This window comes from Triticum aestivum, chromosome 4A (genome assembly GCF_018294505.1).
Source record: "Triticum aestivum cultivar Chinese Spring chromosome 4A, IWGSC CS RefSeq v2.1, whole genome shotgun sequence".
NCBI classification, from domain to species: Eukaryota; Viridiplantae; Streptophyta; class Magnoliopsida; order Poales; family Poaceae; genus Triticum; species Triticum aestivum.
The window spans coordinates 745,341,936-745,363,866 of NC_057803.1; the positions used below are offsets into that span (position 1 = coordinate 745,341,936).

The following is a 21,931-nucleotide window of genomic DNA, read 5'->3' on the forward strand; positions in this document are numbered from 1 at the left end:
TAGAATTACTCTTGACAATCATGTCTTCATTGAATTTCATCCTTTTTTCTCCTTGATCAAGGATCTGGCCACGAGGAAAACCCTCTATCAAGGTAGATGTGTTCGAGGGCTCTACCCGTTCCTTCCGGAGTTTACAAGACAAAATAAACAAGCCTATGGTGTTGTCAAGATTTCTTCAACACGGTGGCACGATCGTCTAGGACATGCTTCATTTTCTTTAGTTGAACGCTTGCTTAGGAAAAATAAGCTCCCGTTTGTTGGTGACCGTCATGTTGAAACCATTTGTGATTCATGCCAAAGAGCAAAAAGTCATCAATTGCCTTATCCCGTTTCTACCAGTGTTTCTACTCAACCACTTCAATTAATTTTCTCAGATGTTTGGGGTCCTGCCCCTAGCTCAGTTGGTAGACACACATATTATGTTAGTTTTATTGATGACTATAGCAAGTTCTCTTGGATCTATCTTCTCAAGAAATGATTCGAAGTTTTTCAAGTCTTTCAAAATTTCCAAGCACTTGTTGAACGGAAATTTGATCGCAAAATTCTTGCGGTACAATCTGATTGGGGAGGGGAATACGAAAAGTTGAATTCCTTCTTCCAAACTCTTGGCATATCTCACCATGTTTCCTGCCCTCACGCACACCAACAAAACGGCTCTACCGAGCGCAAGCACCGTCACATAGTTGAGGTGGGTCTTGCTCTACTAGCCGGTTCTTCTATGCCCCTTAAGTTTTGGGATGAAGCGTTTCTTACTGCTGTTCACATTATCAACATGCTCCCCAGTCGTGTCATAAACAACGAAACTCCCATGGAATGACTTCTTCACACCAAACCAGACTACAAGTCCCTTCGTGTTTTTGGGTGTGCGTGTTGGCCCAATCTTCGTCACTACAACAATAGAAAACTCATGTTTCGATCAAAACAGTGTGTCTTCCTAGGGTATAGCGCTCAACACAAGGGTGTAAAATGCCTTGATGTCTCTTCTGGTCGTGTATACATTTCCCGTGATGTCGTTTTTGACGAGACCAAGTTTCCCTTTGCTCAACTTCACCCCAATGTGGGTGCACTCCTCCGCAAAGAAATTCTGCTTCTTCCTTCTCATCTCACTAGTTTTGATCACGGGGGTGATAATGGTAATGATCAACTGTTGACTGACCCTCTTAACACCATGTATGAGCATGATGATGATGCAGGAGAAAGCAGGGAAACAACGGCAGTCAAAACAATGAAGAAATACGCCCTACAGGGCCATATTTCATGTGTCACGGTGAGGGGAGCAAATCCCCCTCGGGATCCGTCTCGTCAGCCGCAACATCGCCCTCGGGATCAGCGCACCCAGATGCGGCAGGTGGATCAGGCGGATCTGCCTCAAACTCCGCGCCAGCTGATTCAGGTGCGACCCGGCACGGGCCGACACGCGCTGAAAGCGACGTCGAGACGGCCTCGCGGTGCACTGTGGCTGGGGGACCCATCTCCTCTGCTCCGCACCAATCGGGAGATGACAGGTGGCGTGACGCCACTGGATCCGTGGCGGCTCAGTTTCCGCCGCAGCCAGTCTGCTACAAGCGACGGGACTTGCGCCACCCGACAGCTGCAGGTCCGACCGGCGTGGGATCCCGCGCTGATACGCTGCCCACGCCGTCCTATGCCAATGATGAGGCATGTCGGGCGCAGCAGCTGGGTCAGGTGGATCCGCCTCGAAGTCTGGCGACGGGATTTTCTGTGCCGGCTGTGACGCCTGTAACTTCGCCCACGTCCTCATCTGCCACAGAGGATCCGGCGCTGGTGGATCCGATCGCTACAACTGCTCCAACTTCTGCCATAGGATCTTCTGCGCCAGAAACAGCTACCACAACATCTCCACGTCACACACGACTGCAAAAAGGGGTAACGAAACCTGTAAACTACAAGCATATTACGAAATATGGCATGGTGTGTTCTACAGGTGAACCTGGTGAACCTCATAATCTTGAGGAAGCCTTGAGCGATGAAAAGTGGAAAAAGGCCATGAATGAGGAATTTGTGGCACTACAGAAGAATAAAACATGGCATTTGGTTCCTCCTCAGCAAGGTAAAAATCTCATCGACTGCAAGCGGGTCTTTAGAATTAAGAGAAAGTCGGATGGAACCATTGACCGATACAAAGCAAGATTAGTTGCGAAAGGGTTCAAACAACGGTATGGCATAGACTATGATGACACATTCAGTCCTGTTGTAAAAGCTGCTACTATTTGCCTTGTTTTGTCTATTGCTGTCCCCAGGGGCTGGAATCTCAGGCAACTAGATGTACAGGACGCGTTTCTCCATGGTGTTCTGGAAGAGGAAGTGTATATGAAGCAACCTCCTGGGTTTGTGAACAAAAATGTTCCCTCTTACATATGCAAACTTGAGAAATCACTTTATGGGCTGAAGCAAGCCCCACGAGCATGGTATTCACGTCTCAGTCACAAAATGCAACAACTTGGTTTTGTCCCTTCTAAGTCTGACACCTCACTGTTCATTTACAACAAGCATAATATACACATATTTGTACTCATATATGTTGATGATATAATTGTCACAAGCTCATCAGATGAGGCTGTCACAGGGCTCTTGAAAGACCTCAGCACAGAGTTTGCCCTCAGGATCTTGGAGATTTGCATTATTTCCTAGGGATTGAGGTGAAGAAACATGAGGATGGACTTCATCTCTCTCAGGAGAAGTATGCGGCAGATCTAGTAAAAAAGGCAGGTCTACAAAGTTGTAAGCCCTCACCTACTCCTATGTCAAGTTCAGAAAAGATATCTCTCACAGAAGGACAACTTTTGAGTCCAGATGATAGCACAAAGTACAGAAGTTTAGTGGGTGCACTTCAATATCTTACACTTACTAGACCAGATATTTCATTTGCTGTCAACAAGGTCTGTCAGTTTCTTCATGCACCCACTTTTGTTCACTTGACTGCTGCTAAACGTATTTTTTGATATGTCAAGAATACTGCCAATATTGGTCTGAATTTCAGCAAGTCATCATCTACACTTGTAAGTGCTTTTTCAGACTCTGACTGGGCAGGTTGCTTGGATGACAGAAGGTCCACTGGTGGTTTTGCAATTTTCTTTGGCCCAAACTTGATATCCTGGTGTGCAAGAAAACAAGCCATAGTTTCTAGGTCCAGTACAGAGGCAGAGTATAAGGCACTGGCAAATGCCACAGCTGAGGTCATATGGGTACAATCCATGTTAAGAGAACTTGGTATCCGAAGTAGTCAAGTTCCCTGTTTATGGTGTGATAACTTGGGTGCTACATACTTATCTGCAAATTCAGTTTTTCATGCCAGAACAAAGCACATTGAGATAGACTTTCATTTTGTGAGAGAAAGGGTTGCCAAGAAGCAACTTTAGATTCGGTTTGTGCATTCCAGAGATCAAATTGCAAATGGATTCACAAAACCGTTACCTACAAGAAGTTTTGAAGAGTTTAAACATAATCTCAACTTGATGAAGTTGTGATTAAGGGAGGGTGTTAAACATATCTTATGTCACGTTACTTGAGACATCTTGTACCGCACCAGGTGCACCTAGAGATAGAGATAGACTGGAGGTAGTTCAAATATTCTCTCTTGTAATCTACTCTATCTTCTTATCTCTTCTCCTCCAAGTCTCCTGTAATATCTCAACCATCATGTATGCGCCTTCAGGGATCTTGCGCCCCTGCCTATAAACATGAAACACGTCCCCTCGCACCGAGGCTAAGAGGTTTCCGCATCTCGCACAGTCAGCTCCAACTTTTCGCCCAGAGTTGCCAAGATGATGCTGGGAGCTCCCCAGCCTTACAATAATATCTTAGGGTGCATAATCAGTCAGCGACGTTAGGCTGTCTTTGTCCTCTGCTTCCTGCAGTAGAAGCAACAGACCAATGTCCGCTCGAAGTGTATAGCTCTACGGAACAACAGTGTTGGTTGGATTGCAGAGGAAGAGGGGAGAAAGGCACGGTGATGATACCGATAGAGATTGGTGCTCTGCTTTTCGTTCAGACTCTACTGCCCCGAATTTATTTATTTTTGTATTTTGTAGATAGCTTACCACATATGCTTGAAAATCTTTTCTTACTCACCTGAAGTGTAAAACTTATAACTCAGAATGGGCTTGCACAACATATTTTGACTAGCAATTAATTTAACAAAATTTGAGCAGCATTACAATCATACATTTAAATCCAGCTCTCAAAACATAACTTTGTAACCGAGAGGTTGCAGAATATTGACAAGAACCAACTAAGTGAGACATGGGAACAAATTGCATTAACGATTTATTTTTAAAAAGAAAACAAAAGACTATTTCAATTCCTATATTACTCTTCTCAATCATAATATGATCACGAAGTAACTAATGCATACAGCTAGTATACTATGCAATGGTTATCTAAATCAGAGAAGCAACCAGATAGCAACAAATGCTTTGCTGAATTTTAGCACGCTGAATCGAAGTGGTAGTTCTTTCAGGCTAATGATGGTACAACTTCAGGGAGAAGTAAACATAATGGATCAAAAATGAATACTGCATATTCTACAAACAAATACAATGAAAATGCTAACTTCCAAACCACAACAAACAGGCTTCTTGTACCACAGTGCCACAATCTATGGGTGCAGACTGGCAATAAAGATGATCACTTCATTGCTCGCCTGGATCAGACGGTTGCTCGGAATTCACGAAAATCCATGTGAGCCGCGCATCTTTCTTTATGGTGTTCAATTCCTTGACCACATTCCCTTTCTTCATTCTGTGGCTTGGGGAATCCTCACAGCAATCTAGGCCAAGCTTAAACATAGGATACAAGAATATACCCCCTCTGTCCGGAAAAACTTGTCACCAAAATGGATAAAAGGAAATGTATCTAGATGTATTTTAGTTTTAGATACATCACTTTTTATCCATTTTGATGACAAGTATTTACGAACGGAGGGAGTATTTGTGACGCTCTTCATGTCTCCGTTGTAGGTTGCACCAACATCCAATATTTCCATTAGTTTATCAGGATAGGCCATCCTGAGATAGTCAACCAGGCTTGTCACACCATCCATGAAATTGTCAGTTGGCCTCCTTCGAGTAAATATTTACAATAGCAAAACCCTGTAGCTATATACATCACCATCCGGGGAGGGTTCAGATCCCGAGCCATAATCTGACAAACATGAGACAAAGATGTTACTGGCCATGTAATAGACACAAATTTTGCAGATTTCACTCTCAGTTCAATTTAGATATTGGATTAAGTAATATAAGGACAAATATTTCTAGATAAATTTAAAGCGTTGCGGACCTGGTGCGACGTATCCAATTGTGCCTTTAATCGCAAATGAGCTGCTTTCAGTTCCACCACCACCATGCTCACATTCTTCAGTATGCATTATCTTTGCTAGACCAAAGTTGGTGACGTGTGCAACAAAGTCATCATCTAGAAGGATGTTGCATGGTTTGATATCACAGTGAGCTATGGATGGCTCAATTTGATGGTGAAGGTATTCTAATTGTTCTGCAACATCAAGAGCAATGAATAGCCTTTCCCTCAAACTTAGCCTTCTACAGGTCGTTGTTAGTCACTACTTTTGGATACATCCACTCATCTAAATTTCAATTGCAGATAAATTCTAAGACAAGTGCCTTCAACTCATCAGCATTACGGTCCAAACTGCTACACACAATGAACACTTTGACAAGTTTCCGGTGTCGAATCTTCCTTAGGGCCTCACGCTCTCTCAAGAAGCTTTTATGAGCTCCTCGCTTGCTAAGATTCAGAACATTGATTGCTACAGTATATAAACTCTCGTCAAGATTTAGAGTTCCAATGTACACATTGCCGAAACCTCCAGAACCAACCAAATTTGCCAGTGAGAATGACTCCGTTGCTGCATCTATCTCAGCATAGGATATCCTCTCATGCATCTCTAAGTGAAACCCAACTCCTTGATCAGCAACATTGTTTGGTTTGATTCTTGTCTTCATCATGTAACATGCAGTTAGAGAGCACATGGAGAAGATCAAAGTTCCAACCATGCAAAAGAGTATGACCCGACGCCGATGCTGCGCAGCCTGGGCATGAAGGGAGTTGCAAGGATGGGGGACCTCCACATAGCATGCTATTACAGGGAGCAACAGTACAGTAGCATTGCGAAGGATCCCTTCATTTGGCACAGGACCAGATAGGTTGTTGAAAGAGAGGTTTAGATATATTAGGATCTCAAAACTCTGGAGGAACTCAGGAATGGGTCCTGCTAATTTATTATCAGACAAATCCAATTTTTCGAGGCCTCTCAAAGAAGAAAAACCTTTCGGTACTTGCCCACGCAAAATATTTCATTGAAAAAATAGGAAATTCAGTTGGACGCAACTGCTGAGAGTGTCTGGGATTTTACCGAGAGCTTGCTCATTGATAGGTCGATTGCGCTAAGGCTGTTCAACTTTCCTATCTGTGTTGGAATGGAGCCACTTAGAGCATTGTTGGAGAGGTTGAGAAGTACGGTAAGAGAGGGAATAGTAAGTATCTCCTGTGGGATTTCCCCACTCAAGGAGTTAGCAGAAAGATCCATAGATATAAGTTTTGTGAGAGTACCAAGGTTTGCTGGAATGCTGCCATCTAGAAACTTATTAGATAGAGAGAGGCTGCTCAATTGTGTGCTATTGCCTAATGATTGCGGAATCTTCCCATAGAATCTACTATGGTATAGGTCGAGATACTAGAGTCTAGAAATCTGTCCAATATCCAGAGGCAGTGTGCCTGTGAAAAGGCTATCTGTGAGGATAAACTTTGCAAGTTTTTTAAACTTCCCAAACCCTGCAGGTATGCTCCTAATTTATTTTGTTTCTACCTAGTGAAATCCAGTTGAACTCTGCACATAGGTTGGCAATAGAAACTGGCATAACACCTTCAAGGTTGTTTTCTTCAAGGTCTAATACTTCCAGGTTGCTACAGTTGGTCAAGGATGCGAGGAAATCCCAATCACTAGGCTCTGTGGTTTGAAGAAAAGTGTATCCTAACAAAAATCCCCGGATATGACCATGGATGCCAATGTCCCATGGAATCAGGCCATTATGGTGATTTCCGCCCAGAATCAAAAATTCAAGTGCTAATGCATTTGACAGGGAGCCGGGTATTGGTCCTATAAATTGGTTCACAATTGTGGTAAAAAAAACTTTAGCTTGGAAAGCTTAAGGCCAATATCAAGCGGCAAAGATCCTGAAAACTGGTTGAAGCCGATGCTGAAGTATAAGATGGAGGAAATATTGAACATGGATGGAGGAAAAGGGCCTTCCAGTTTGTTATCCATGATATCAAATGTAAAAAGATTTGCCATCTTACCTAGAGCTGGAGAGATATGGCCACTGAAACCGTTCTGGGCTAATCCTATGTGTGTTAGTGATGTCAAGTTACCGAGCCAACTCGGGATATGGCCATGGACTTGGTTTTTGCGCATACTAAGCTTCGTGGGGGCTGTGAGGTTGGAGAATGACATGGGAATATCACCAATCAGATTGTTATCGGAAACATTGAGAAATTTGAGACCAGAGAAGCAGGCATGGAACCAGATAGGTTGTTCCCCAAAAACATATAATAGAACACCTGCACCCAGGCCCTCCCTATCTAGACATCCATTCTGCGCATCGTGATTCGTGCAAACACATTTCTCTTTTTTGTTTCTCTCACATAAAACATGTTTTGAAGTTCAAACCTTTGCAGCGTGGCAAAGTTTTCTATCTAGAATCTAGGATAAATCGTTCAGATTTTTTTGTCAAACATAAATATACAAATTATGATTTATCCTAGATTCTAGATAGAAGGCTTTGCCACGCTGCAAAGGTTTGAAGTTCAAGACATGTTCTATGTGAGAGAAACAAAAAAAGAAAAATTCATATAGAAAGTTAGTTGTGTTGCACAGATCTTAAAGCAATATTAGACAACCAGGATAGCAGGGCCCGGGTGCAAATGTTCTAAAAATCCACGTCCGGTTGTTCCCCCTCAACTCCAAGGTATGAAGTGTTGTTCAACCACCGAGGCTGCCTGGGATGTCACCTTTCAATTTGTTGTCTGAAAGACTGAGGATGCGAAGGTGGGTCAGGTTACCGAGCTGCAGGGAGATGCTGCCGACAAGGCCCAAGGCAAGCAGACGTAAGGCAGTGACATGGCCTGGGTGCCGGCGGTTGCTGCACGCCACGCCAATCCACTCACAGTAATTAGGCAATGGTGCCGTTCTCGTGCCGTTGATGACAGGGCCCCAAGACCAAGAGGACAGTGCCCCTGTAGGGTCACTGGTTATGAGGGATTTGAATGATAGGAGCACCGGAAGATCGACACCATAGTTACTACTTTGGTTGTTTGGTGGGTTGAGAGCAGCTGGATGTGAGAAAAAGGAGGGTATGAGTGAGATGATGGACCATGAAAAGCTGCCATGTCTTCATGGTTGAGCAAGGAGGTGGAGATGGGGCGTGGCTGTAGGTCTTTCACTATTGTACTCAGGACCCCTCTCCTTGTGTGCAAGTCGTTAAATATACACCAACGCTCACTCTCTGGGGTCGGCCAATGAAAATATTTTTGACGAAATGCAGCAGAGCTGCTTTCACTAATTATGAGTTCTCATCTTCTTTCTGGCAGAACCACTTATTGCTTATCTATCGGTGCCGTTTCTTACCTAGATTGTAGAAGTTTGTGTTCATGTGTTTGACGGAGAGTCTATGTTACTAAATACAAGTAACTCACACGGATCTTAGACACATCTCCATAGATGCATTGTCTATCACACATATTGGATACGAGGTGGAGGTGTATGCTACACTAAGTGGGCACATGCTAAATAAATAAAAATTAATTTTTCAAATTACAAATATCGCTATCATGAGTAAAGAAAAAGAGAGCTTGAAAATGACTATTGTGATGTCCTCTGCCATGTAGTGGAAGCAAACGTTGAAATATTCCAATGATGTTACAGGCAACAGCATTAACTGGATGTACAGAAAAAACAGGTTAAGTTTGAATTTTATGTTCATGTGGCACAATCAGAAAAGTCACCTAAGGTTGAAAACCCTGCCCATCAGAAAAGTCATTCATAAAAATCAAACCATAAGGATGGTGGAGGAAACTTCACACACACACACACACACACACACACACACACACACACACAATCTCTGAAATTTAGGCTTGCAGGCTTGCAATCTCAAACCTCCGGGTAACTTTGGAATAAGTTTATCAAGCTCGGAAACTTTGGAGTTAAAGCAGGAATTCATAGAAAATTATTAACCTAATTGGTTTTGAAAATGACTAGTGCAATGTCCAGTGCCATGTAGTTGAAACTTGAAAGTGTGACATAATTTTAACAGTTGAAATATCCAAGTGTATTTCAGGGAATGGTAATAAATTGGATATACTATAAAACATGTTAATATGGATATTTTATGTTCATGTGGCGCAATCGCAAAAGTCACTCCATAAAATCCGATTTCCCATTGGATGTAGACCTGTCCCGTGTAGTACTCCCTCCGTTCGGAATTACTTGTCTCGGAAATGGATGTATCTAGAACTAAAATACGTCTAGATACACCCATTTTTGCGACAAGTAATTCCGAACGGAGGGAGTACTTCCTCTCCTCCCATGAGATTGGCTGATTTCCCGCTAAATCCAATAAAACCATCTGATTCATCGAGCTTGCAAGCTCTGAAATTAAATCAGGACTTCACAAGTAAATATCTCACACACGTAGAAATTCAGAAAATATAATCTCTGAAATTAAAAATTGCAATCTCGAACTTCCAGGCTTTGGGACTCCGCCGTCGTGGCCTCCACGACCACTCACATCTCCAGCCGACGGAGGCAAGCACCCACCATGAGCGCAGGTGAGAACCCCGGCCACCACAGTCTCAGCCTTGTCGTTGCCGGATCGAGCGCGCGAGAGAGAGGAAGACTAGCTCACTAGCGAGAGAGAGAGAGAGAGGTTTTGCGCTGTGCCACTTCACAGCATTTTCTGCGTTCTCTTCTCTTCTTGTTATTCTGTTACAAGAGAAGCCACCCCCAGCTCGCTCACTCCCGGCGGGATCGCCATGATCCGTGCTGGCCGCGCCATCCCACGACCACATCACACGGCGATCAAATCCCACCAGGAAAGGAGCCAGGGTACAAAGGAAAAACAGGAGAACGTGAGGGAGTCGTGCGTACGTGCACTGGACTCCCACAGTTACGTGCATGTGCTGGTCACATCACCATGCACACACATTATTATAACAGAAAAAGCAAAGGAACTAGCCTACACAGCCACGGGTGAGCTTATGCCAACACATCTCCCCCTTAAGCTCAGAGAGCCTTGCTGATCTCCATGACCCCGAGCTTATGTCACATCTCCACGAAGCGCACACGCCCAAGCGCCTTGGTCAGCACATCTGCCAGCTGGTAGTCTGTCCTGACATGATCGACCTCCACCTGTGCTTGCTCAATGCACTCCCTGATGAAATGGTATTTGACATCTATGTGCTTGCTACGATCAAAGCAATGGCAGACTTGTTGTCGGTCAACAGTTTGAACCTTGTTGGCTCTTCTCCTTTCATCTCATTGAGCAGTCTGGTCAGCCAAAGACCCTGACAGGTTGCAGCCGAGGCAGCCACATACTCGGCTTCGCATGAGCTGATCGCCAGTATCTTCTATTTCTGAGATGTCCAGGAGATGGGATTCTCTCCAAGGAAGAACACATTTCCTGATGTGCTCTTGCGATCTCCTTGATCGCCTGCATAATCACTATCGCTATACCCCAGCAGCACACCGCTTCCTCCACGTACATAATGACAGCCATAATCCAGAGTACCTTGATTGTATCTGAGGATTTGTTTCACTGCTGCCCGATGCGTTATGGTTGGCCTCTCCATGAATCTGCTGACGATGCCAACGGCGTATATGATGTCTGGTCTTGTGTGTACTAGGTATCTCAAGCTTCCAATTACACTGCAGTACAGAGATTGATCAACAGCCCTGCCTTCATCTTCTTTCTTCAGTTTCAGTCTACACTCCATGGGTGTATGACTTGGATTGCAGTCACTCATTCCTGCCAGCTCCAGAATCTTTTCTGCATAGCCACGCTGACACAAGGTGATCACTCCCTGAGTTTGAGATACTTCAATACCCAGGTAGTAGCTGAGGAGACCAAGATCTGTCATCTTGAAGAGCTTCTGCATCTGTTGCTTGAACTCCAATATGTGAGCTGCATCGGTGCCTGTGATGATGCGACCATCGACGTACACACCGACAATCAGAAACGAGTGTGTGTCCCCGCATATGTAGACTGCATGCTCCAGTGGACTTCTGCTGAACCCGAGTGCGCCAAGAGTGTGATCCAGTTTGGCATACCATGCCCTCGGAGCTTGTCGCAAGCCATAGAGAGCCTTTCTCAACTTCAGAACATGAGATTCCTTCCCAGCTACTGAGTAACCTGGTGGCTGTGACACATACACCTCTTCAGCCAGCTCTCCGTTGAGAAAAGCGGATTTGACATCCATATGGTGTACTTCCCACCCAGAGTGTGCGGCTAGAGCCAGGAACAAGCGCACTGTCTCCATGCATGCCACGGGCGCGAACACTTCTTCAAAGTCTTCCCTTCCCTCTGTGCATATCCCTTTGCGACTAGCCGAGCCTTGTGCTTGAGAATCTTTCCTTCTGGATCACGCTTGACCTTGTAAACCCACTTGAGACCGATTGCCTTGTGTCCTCGAGGGAGCAAGGTCAGCTCCCAAGTGCCGCTCTCGGCGATTGAGTCCATCTCAGCATCCATAGCATGCTTCCATGTGGTGTCCTCAAGTGCATCAGCAATGTTGGCTGGTTCCTCGGCACTCAACAGACACTGCTCCATTGCCTCGCGCACGGCCTCCCCCTCAGTCTCATCCATGATGCATGAGATACGGCGATAACGTATGTCGCTGGTGTCCACATCTCTGCGGTTTTCGTCGTGACTGAGCGGAGTCGCCCAGCGAATGTCCCTGCCAAGTGTGCTGGGCGTGGTCGTCGCGGATGTAGATGCTGCGGGCGTGCTCACCGCGGACGTGCCAACTGATGCAGAGGGCGGGGTCGCTGGTGATGGAGGTGCTGGTGACGCCGTACTCCGTGGCGTTGGGAATGCCGTATCCATCACAGCGTCCCGCTCCTGAGTGCCGTGCTCTGTGGTGTAGACCACGGTGAACGTCGCCGGCGCCGGTGCATCCATAGCCGCGCCTTGAGTTCGCCACACCCAGGTCCTGTTCTCTTCAAAGATTACATCACGCGTCACTCGTACCTTGTTGCCTGCAGGATCATAGACGCGATAGGCCTTGGACCCATCTTCGTAGCCGACGAACACCATCGCCGTCGTAGCCGACTCATCATCATGAATCGGAGAGCCGGCGGCAGCCATGGTGTCGACGAGGGCCTTCATCTTGTGCATGTACTCAGCCTCGGAGAGCCGGCGGCAGCCATGGTGTCGGCGAGGGCCTTCATCTTGTGCATGTACTCAGCCACGGAAATCTCCTCCTTCTTCAGCGTCTGAAGTTGACGCCAGATGTGACGGACGTTGGCGCGACTCTGCACGCCGTACATGGCACCAGCGGCCGTCCATACCGCCTGCGCCGTCTCGCAGCTGATGAGCTGACGGGCGATGCCCTCCTCCATGGAGGTGAGAAGGAGGCCCTTGACCTTCTGGTCCTGAGTCCACCAATGGTGGTACGCCGGTTAGCGACGGTCGTCGCGGCATCGCCAGTCCCCACGGCGATGGTCTTGTCGGGTGCCGCCGTGGTGCCGTCTAGGTAGCCATGGAGGTACCGGCGATGCCCCCCCCCCCCCCACACACAGCATGAAGTTGTGGCGGCCAAAGCGGACGGAGATCGCCGGAACGGTGAGTGCGGCGGGGACGGTGGCGGCCGCTGGCGAGGTGATGATGCCGACGCTGTTGGAGAGCGAAAGGGCGGCGGACGACATCGCGGCGGCGCGGAGTAGGGCGGCGCGCAGCGGCGGAGAAGGGACCTCGCGGCGGCGGCGGCGTAGGGTTCGCGCGACGGCCCGGTGGCTATCTGATACCAAGTTAAAGAGGTAGGTTTAGGGTTTTGTGTGGGTGGCTAACATCCAGCCTCACGTCTTAATATATAGATGATCAGAATACAATTACATACGTATACAAATACGTGTACATGTACAATATGCTAGACCCTATTTTACAATTTTGATGGACTTAGCATTTTGATTGCAACTCGTGACCACCGCATAGCCTCAGCACAGTGAGGAGACCAGTTTCTGGTGGCGGCCACGGCTAGATGGATGGATAATAACAGCACGTTGATGGTAGCGAGCTTCTCTTCTCCTTGCAAGATACAACACCTCTCAGGTAGTCAGAGGCTCAATCATCGATCATTTCTTACTTAGAAACGGAGATACCTGATGGCATGTGTATGTCAATCAATATGCAGAGCAGTTTTCCAGCTCCCCAGCCGAGTCTTGGTTGTTCATAGAGTGACTGATAGCACCAGAAAAACAGAGCAGCACAACTCACTTTGATAACATTGTTCATACACATTTCACTGCTAGCACCAACAAAACAGAGCACTCACTCATCAAAGGGAAAACAGCAAAAAAAGAACAGTTATCTGCTAGCAGGCATCAGATAAATTGGTGCATATGTAGTATACAATTAGATAAGTAAACATTCTGCTACTGAACCAAATGGTGCACCATCAGTATGAGCCTGTTCTTGCCTTTCGCCAGTCAGCATTTTTTTTTAGTTCAGATGTACCTCAATCGGGAAGATCGTTAAATGCCGTTCAAGACAGAAGTCTGAAGATGATGACAGTGCCTGAAGACCTGAAGCAGCCGGCTCTCTGGCTATACATATGGAATAAATAAACAGAGCAGGGAATGATCAACTAGAAAAGAAAAGAAAAAAAGCACAGGCCCTGCAGATCTGAAACAGCAGGCTGTCTAGACCAACTAGACCAGATCATGGCACAAGGCACGTCATATCAATTATGAAATCCAAGCGCCGCAGACTTGCAGTATATGTATATCACACGGTTGAACTGTAAGATGAACCAGCCTGATGTAATTCCAGCACTTTCCTTGGACATCCATCACCGTCTTCTGTGATAGCTGTCCACATTATCTTTCATAAAAGGGAAAACCGGGAAAATTCAGTGTCATCAGGACAAAGAGCACCATACCAATATTAGCCGCAGTCTCAAATAACAGCCTGCACACCATGTCCACATTATTTTTTGTTTTCTTTATATGTCCACATTGTTCATACACACATTTCCAGCAAAACAGAAAACAAGAGTTATCTGCTAGTAGGCTTCAGCATACTGCTCAGCCATCCCATAAACTGGTGCTCATGTATATGTCACATAGTTATCCAGAGGTATGTCATACGAAGATACAAAAATTACGATCCGTACACACAGAAAGTACTACAGACTCAAGCAGAGGCTAACAGGACAGGGAGTTCAACAATAACAAGATGGAAATTTGATTGCTTCAGGCAATGAATAATAGCATGAATAAAATGATAACTGGCAACACGGGTACATAATCCACCATTAGTGACGGTGGCACCAGAGGACAGGACGTGGTGGAGTGCGAGAGGGCAAAGCGTGAGGCAATCAGTTAAGCAGGAGACCGGCCGAGGGGATCACCAGCCGATGAACTAGGAGACACACTTGAACTGTAAGATGAGCCAGCCTTGGGCACTCCACCCCACAACAGGTTGTTGCTGGACAGGACACATCTTAGGTCTGCCATTAATTTGAAGTAAACTAATGAATGAAACTTTGAAATAAATGGAGTATTTGAAAGATGAAATTTTTAACTAAGTGCATATATATTACGAAGGGCTATATACATCTTTGAAAGTGCAAAGGTGGCCGATGGGAGCTCATTTACCTTTTCCGTTTATTTGTAGGTGGGAATCTAAATCGTTTATCTTTAAATTCCTTCCAGCGGATATGCGCGATCTTTGGCCAACTTTCTCCATCAGGTGCTCGGCAGTTCTCCTTCAAGAGCTCACTACAATACCATACGCTTATATGCTGGAGGGAGGATGGCAGATCTGGTAAAGATGATATGTTGGGGCAGCTATAGATGTCGAGCTTGTTGAGATTGGAGAAGGACTTCAGATTTGTTGGCAGGGAAATCATTCGACAACCACAGAATCTCAGGGTCTTGACTAATGTGAAATTTGCAGATTCTTCCAGTGAAACAAATGGTTCCTTGCATCCTTCAAGAGAGAGAAATTCTGGAACGATGGAACCTTTAGCCGAGAGCACGTTGTTGAGTATTACAGGACTGCTAACATAGAGTGACTTCTGGACTCGAAACTGCGAGACACACTCAGGGGTGAGTTTCGGAACATCAATCAAATGTACACTGTGAAGTTGCAGGGAAGACACTCCTTCAAGCGTACATAAATCTGGCAAGTGATACAGTGTCAATGTTTTAACAGAGGTGAGACTACCAACAGATAAGCATGCGCTGCTTCTGCAATTGTATATGGAAATACCATTCATGTGTAGCCAGTCAGCACAGAAGAAGTCAGCTGCAAGCATGCAATACCATATACTGAGCCTCTCAAGAGATAACGGTAAACATTCTGCTCCATTTGCCAACTCTAATGAAGGGCAGGAATACAAGTTAACATCTGAAAGAGAGGTAGCAGCTCGTAAACCCCCTAATGACCTGAGACACCAGCAACTTATGATGTTCAAGCAGCGAAGTTTTGTCAAATGTTGGAGGACTTCTTCTGAAGGAAGTGTGGTTAAAGTCATAATTTTGTTTAAGGATAAACTTTTCAGTGAAGTCAGGCCATCAAGGCAAACAGCTAGAGCTTCATCTCTAATACTGTATGAAGAAAGAGAAAGCCCATGAAGTCCCGATGGTCGAACCAGTGGCAGCCTAATGCTCCTTCCATGCACGAGACTCATCATCTGCTTGTGACAGTTTATCCATGTGTTGATGATATCCTCTTTAACCACTTTCTTTTTCCTTCTTCCAAGGACACTTCCAAGGTTATGAACACGTGAGACTCAGCGTGCATCAATATCATCAGCTGCTTCAGAAATGAATGTTCCGATGAGAGTATTCTCCTAATATCTGATCCTGAATCCACCTCCCAGAGTAAACCAAGTTGTGACGCCAAGTGGTCTATACTCATGATATTCTCGCTCTGTTTTCGATGTTCCAGCTCATCATTGGAAACAAATATAAGCAATGGGCAGTTGGATATTCCTAACCATGTAAGGCCCAGTGGAAGACAAGGTAATGTCTTCAGGTTTGGCACATTGAAGAGGGCAAGTGAAGAGCAATTCCTAAATAGCTCAGTGTTGGATGGTAGGTCTTGTAACGCGCTGCAATTTTCAATCCTCAAAGATTCTAAATTCTCAAAATACGAACCATCAAGTAACCAACTTGGGTATTTTGAAGAATTGTAACCGTCAATTGTAAGATTCTCGAGTTGAGGTGGCGGCATCAGGCTTTCTAAAATCTCCAAATGTGAAATATCCTCTCCATTGGTGTTATTCTTGCAACACCATCCAAGTCGCAGGCTACCAAGATGACTTTTCTGATTCAGCTTCGATTCTAAGGCTTGATCCTTCCCAGTGACATTCTCAAGATTTGTGACACTTAAGCTGCCACGAATCTCGTTCATATCCCTCAGTTGTTGCAATTCATATCCCATTTTCTTTTGCACAGAAAATTTCTGAAACTGTTGAAGTGAAGTTAGCTTGCCAATGTTAGGAATTTGAGGCAGTGCTTTTCTCCCAGGATCGCACATTCTATAATCATGCCAGTCAAGATGCCGTAACTTCCTTAAATTACAGAGTTTCTCAGGCAAACTCACAACTTTATCATTTATCAGGAGTAACTGCAAGTGGTAAAGAGTACACAATGATCTTGGCAATTCTGAAACCAGTGTTCTGATGATGTTTAAATACCGAAGGTGCTTCAACTCACCAACAGATTCTGGCAACTTGCTACTACTGTAAGATGACAAAAATAATACGCGCAACTTCTTCAAATTCTGTAGTATCTGATTAAAAAGGTCACTTACATCATCCGTGAGGGGGTCTATGCAGATAATAGTGCGTAAATGATGTTGCTTGCAGATACTTTGCTTGTGATGCATTATACTATCAACACAGATAGATAGATGTCGAACAGTGGATGGTATTTCTATCACCTTATCATCGTCCAACCTGAAGTAGTCTTCTTTGGAGAGTGATTCTGCCAGATCATGAAGGAAATCATGCATAACATAGTATTTGCGATCTTTGCCAGGATGAAAAAATGAAACAGAGATCATCTCCTTGAAGCAATCCCTCCCAACATCTTCAACTCTCTTGTTTCGATCGCACGAATCAAGAAGGCCCTCTGCCATCCAAAGATGAACCAACTCATCAATGACATACTTGTGGCCTTCTGGAAACAAGCTACAATATAGGAAGCACCTCTGTAGACATGGATCTAACTTCTCATAACTCCACAACAGTGCTATCATAGGTTCACTTAATTTGTCAATCATTAAAGTTAGAGCATCATTCCATGTAGATATATCGGTTTTCCCTTTCAACTGGGAACCCACAACTTTGGCCGCCAAAGGAGATTGTCCAAGCCTTTTAGCAATCTTCTCTGCAAAGTTTTCCAACTTTTCACGCAATCTTTCGTGTTTTGCATGATTTCTGATTTCTGGTCCAGAGAAAGCATGGTGTTTGAAGAGTGCCAAGAAGTGAGCATCTTTCATGTTTTTCAAGGGACACACTTCGGCACAGTAAAGAGCAGTTGGAAATGTATTCCATCGAGAAGTTACTAAAACTTTGCTTCCTATATGTTGGGAGCCTAGAGGAGCTAGCAGCTGGTCCCATTCCCTCTCGCTGCCAGGTTCAAACCATACATCATCCAACACAAGCAGGAATTTTCCTGATTCTTGCAGTATGTCTGACAAGATACGTTGTAGAGTATCAAGGTTATCAATGCGTGGGCATTCCTGCTGAGAGGCAGACTCGATGATCTCTCGTGTATGACGACGGACATCAAGTTTGCGTGAGATACATACCCACATTCTGACATCAAAATAATCTTTTACCCTTGTATCATTGTAAACAAGTTGTGCCAAGGTGGACTTTCCCATGCCTCCAGCTCCAACAATGGCCAAACCCGAGTAAATGGTTGTACTAGACTTAGTAGTAGCAGTGGTCTTGGTGAGTCTATCTATTATGCGATCGCGGTCCTTGTCACGACCAATCACTTTCAGAGGTGATATTGACGTGGTCTCAGGAACATCAGCTGATGGTATGGCGGGGCTCTCTGCATTATAACCAGTTGGCAAGCAGAGCACCTCACAAAATTCCTTGGCTTTCGCCATAGCCTTGAGTTCATTCAGCTGGTGAATTAGCTTTCTGTTCTCAGAGCTCAAATTGGACAGCCTGCTCGACGCAGCACGCACAGGCTTCATGAAAGTGCTGCTGATGGAGGAAGCATTGGCTGATAAGGAATCATTGCCCTTTGCTTGGAGCTTGAGAAGGTTGTATTCATGCTTGTCCAGCAAGTCTTCAGCCATGTAGAAGCCTTCTTTGAGTTCCTGAAGCCATTTGTCCAACTTGGGCCTGTGGTTTCCCTTGTTTGCTGCTTCAATCACCAGCTCGAGTTGCGGCATGATAGTGGTCTCCAGTTCATGGAGCTCGTGCATCTCAGACCTGCTTTTGACATATCTATCCTATTCTTATTTGGGTACTATATGCACCTCTTTGGGCTTCTATTGAATCGAGAAATTGGATTGTACATCTTTCATCTTATTGATTTTGATACATTCCAACGGATAATGCAAATCGAAGCTATTTGATGTCTGACTCAGGCAAAAAGAAAAGAAAGAAGAGAACGAACATATCCACTCCAAGGTACTTTGAAGCATTAGCAAGGAGCTTCTTCAAGGCTGGAGTTGCGGCCACTTTTAAGCTAACACTCACAGCTGCGCTAGCTAAAGCAACTTCCATTGAGTTGTGGGGTTTTATTTTTTGGTCTGAATAAACTGAAGATAGAACAGGAACTATTTCTTGACTCTTTGATGGATGAAAAAATCTGTTGAAGCAGTAAATCACAAGATAAATTAGCCAGCTGCAACGGTGATATGAAAACAGAAACCTACTGGTAGATCAGTAGACGATGGCAAAGACTAAGAATACTATTTTCAGACTGCGGAATGACCTGAATATCGATAGATGAGCAACTGAAAGTGCTTCTGGATCAGAGGTAGAAATAACCAGTCAATATAACAATGGATGAACACCTATTGGACTAAGAAATTACAAAATAAATTAGCCAGTTGCAACTACAAAGATAATAAACAGAACCCTATATCCAGATTTGTAGAGGATTACAGATCAGAGTATAGTAGTGACCTTACACAGAAGCAGAGTTGTAGGAGCCGGCGCAGAGACGAGGCAAAGTTGCAAGAGAGGCAGATAGTAGGAGCTAACAATGTTGTGTTGCAAGAGAATGAGATGTTCAAATCCCCAAACAGCAGGTCAACAAGGCAATAGCAGATCTGATCCAACTACTTGCCCTTTCTTTAAGTTTAGCTGAGAGGCACTTGCTAATAAACTTACCAGTAACCAACGTGGACACAGCTCACCGGTGATAATTGAAGTATAAAGTAGCAGAGGACAACATTGTGTGACTAAATACAAACAACCAGTTGGTAGTTGGTATCCATCACCATCGCTGGCTCTTCATGCTTTCCATGAACCATCCTTAAAGATGTTCAAGGAAATTACTGTCTGTCGTGCACAACTAGCTAGAAGCAGAAAACAGGAAAGCATGCCTCTGTAAGTCAAGTCCACCGTATATATATAATTAAGATACCAGAAATTCCTTTACAGCGAGAATATGATATACCAGAAGAAAATTTGGGTATCCTTAATTGGTGGTATAAACTAAGCAGGGACAGCGTGTGCTTCCCGGAATCAATCGATCCGACTATGCAATTAACGCAAAGCCAGAACGAATGAAGCCACTGGGGCAAAGACAAGGCGCGTGAGCAGCCGGTATTATCTATCACTTGCGAGAGTTGCTACTTGCTAATATGCTAAGCAGTAACCAATGTGGAGACGGCTCTTTGGTCGATAATTAAATAAAGTACATATAGTAGACTAGACGCGTCTTTCACGTTATCACAAAATCACATAAAGCTTTAGCAGCGGTTACGTTACTATTATATGCAATCAGATCAGTAGTGAATCTTCTTCTGTTCTCTCCATCGTCATCAGTCCATCACTGGCTCTCATGCTTCCCATGAATCATCCTCACAGATCCGAAAGACATGACCTCGTTGATGCTCAACCTGCAGGGAAAGGTAATCTCTCCTTCCTCAGCCTGAACCACCTGCCTATCTGATTTCCCCTTCTTCAGACTGCCTTGCCCCTGGAGATACATCAATCCCTTCATCATACTGTAACAGTTCACACGGTTTCCCAAAACCAAGTCGTTGTAGTATAGTGGTAAGTATTTCCGTCTGTCACGCGGGTAAACCGGCAATTTTTTTTAAAAAAAACTGATTAACAAAATTAGCATTAGTCCAATAATCACATAAATGATCTCTAACCAAAGGTTGTTAGTATCCTAACTATTTTGTAAAAATAAAGGATCATAGTTTACCCTGATGTCGACTCTAAGGAGTCACTATCAATGTTGCTAGTGCGCACAATTATAAGTAATCAGAGGCAAGTACCAAGAAAGAGACATAAAACTAATGCGAGTATGAATGTCACTAACTTGTGTTGGGGCCAGCACCATGGTTCCAAAAGGCTTGAAGCTTTGAATAAGCCATTCAAACGGACGCGCACTTTCATGTACATTTCCACAGCCCTGCTTTACCCACTCAATTAAGCACGACCTGCTTAATAGGCGCGTACTTAATTTACTATCTGTCCTGCACGCCTACAAGTGGAAAACAGAACAGCGTGCCTGTAAGTCAAGCGCACCGTGGGAAATCAAGATATCAGAATTCCTTGAAAAGGATCCTCTTCAGGGCATAAACAAAAAGAACAAAACTCGGCTTGAATATGCCTTGAAGAAAATTCGGGTATCATTCATGGGTACAAATAAGTCATTGGTGCAAGGAAAGAGATTGAGTTCATTCGGCATTACTGCACAAAAGCCCTGCATAAACATACAAAACCCACCCAAAAATGCAATCCCCATAAATACTGGACAGGGAGAATACAGTCCCAGCATAGCGAAACCTGAAACCCTCTCGTTACAAACATTAACTTGATATTAGCTACTAGATAGGGTTCGAATTTGGTCCTGGTCCTGGTCCTGGTCCTGCTCCTAGATTAGGAATTTACAGTTGCTTCTCCTACTCCTCTGCTGACCCAAAGAAACAAGAGCTTAGCCACCATCCAATTTGACTTCAAAATCCATGGTCGAGAGTAAACGGCACAAGCCGTCCTTTTACACTTGGGTTGTTTAAGAATCAAATATTTTTTTGTGCTTATTACTGAAGCAATCTCATGTCCTGTGCATATCCCCCAAACAATGACTCTATCACAAAACAGCATAACAATATAGACAACATAGATTTTCCAGGAAGGGGCAGAACTAATTTTGTGAGCTCCGTGATGAATTGAGGGGAGAGTCTGCGTCGCCAGCAACGGCGCCGCACAACGCGGCATGGATTCCATAAAGTCGACGAACCCGAGAACGAGAAGGGATCTAACCGGCACAGAGCACGGATAGGGAGATGGACCTGGGGGCTGGGACTGGGAGGGACGCCGGCTGCTGTTCACTGGTCGCCTGTGGGTCACCAGAGCCGACGAAGCCGAGAGGGAGGGATGCCTGGAATGAATCCTGCCATCATGCATCACTGTCTTTCACAGTTTGCTTCCCAGCAAAAGACATTTCTATAGAAAA

The 21,931-nt window shown here is 44.8% G+C and overlaps 2 pseudogenes; both read right to left on the reverse strand.

Moving 5' to 3' along the window:
- Positions 1-4,668: 4,668 nt before the first annotated feature.
- On the reverse strand, positions 4,669-8,435 carry LOC123084548 (probable LRR receptor-like serine/threonine-protein kinase At3g47570; annotated as a pseudogene).
- A 4,747-nt stretch (positions 8,436-13,182) lies between these two features.
- On the reverse strand, positions 13,183-19,968 carry LOC123088545 (putative disease resistance RPP13-like protein 1; annotated as a pseudogene).
- Positions 19,969-21,931: the final 1,963 nt, after the last annotated feature.